Source organism: Panthera onca, chromosome A2 (genome assembly GCF_046562875.1).
Source record: "Panthera onca isolate mPanOnc1 chromosome A2, mPanOnc1 haplotype 2, whole genome shotgun sequence".
Classification (NCBI taxonomy): domain Eukaryota; kingdom Metazoa; phylum Chordata; class Mammalia; order Carnivora; family Felidae; genus Panthera; species Panthera onca.
The window spans coordinates 117365186-117366289 of record NC_138340.1 but is presented as its reverse complement, the minus strand read 5'-3'; positions in this window follow the sequence as shown (position 1 = coordinate 117366289).

The window sequence follows — 1104 nt, the reverse complement described above, 5'->3', positions numbered from 1 at the left end:
TCATTTCCTTCCAAGTGCTTTCCATCACGCCCGTGGTGTCTAAACCTCATTACACCTACTGGCGCGTGATGCTGGAGCATTTACTGTTCTCAGCCCAGCACATTCTTTGCTTGCAAATGCTTTAGATTCTTTTCCTTCGGAGATAAACCAAGAAATCTGCAAATTCATACCTAATCTGTCATAGCCCTGTCACCCAATCCAATCCTCTCCAAACAAAATCCTTTTGGTGAGAGGAAGACAATACCCCAGTTTCATAAATAATTTTTTCCACCAACCTTAATCTGCTGTCTATGAATATTAATGAGTCTCATCGATTCATGTCTCCATTTTATGTCCAATATCAGACACCTTCCCAGAAAGCTAGCTGTCAAGGTTGCAAAGGACCCTATTTCACTTTCATGTTAAATTAGCAAAATAAAAAAGGGCAACTTCTTTGGCTTGTGGATTTCAAGAGGTACCCCCTCTTTATCCCTGCACTCGAATTGCTTTTACATCGTTCCCAAATTATAGGTCAGTCCTGGCAGGAAGGAGAGCTGGGTTGTGTCACTTCTTTTTCGTCTATTCCAAGCAAGGGTTGACCTGCTACCATGGACACATTTCAGAGACGCAGTAAATGTGTCTCTTTTACCAATCTCAATTCCTTTGCTTGCTTGTTCTTTTTTCTTTTCTTTTTTTTTAATGACTTCCTTGTTGGGTCTAGGTCTGAATTTTTGTGACATTCTGCTTCCCCTGGCTATTCTTGCTTTAAAAAAAATTTTTTTTATGTTTTATTTATTTTTGAGAGAAAGAGAGAGAGAGCACGAGAGGGACAGAGAGAGAGGGAGACACAGAATCTGAAGACAGGCTCCAAGCTAGCTGTCAGCACACAGCCCAACGCGGGGCTCAAACTCACAATCCGGGAGATCATGACATGAGCCGAAGTCGGACGCTTAACTGACTGAGCCACCCAGGTGCCTTGGCTATTCTTGCTTTTAAATTTTCTGCATACAGACCACAGAATAAGTGGGTTTGGTTCCAGGGTTGCCCCTGGCCTGTGAGAAATCTTTGCGAAAATTAGGACATTTTAGAAAAAGGAGCTCCCTTTGGGCGAACATACCTGTGTAC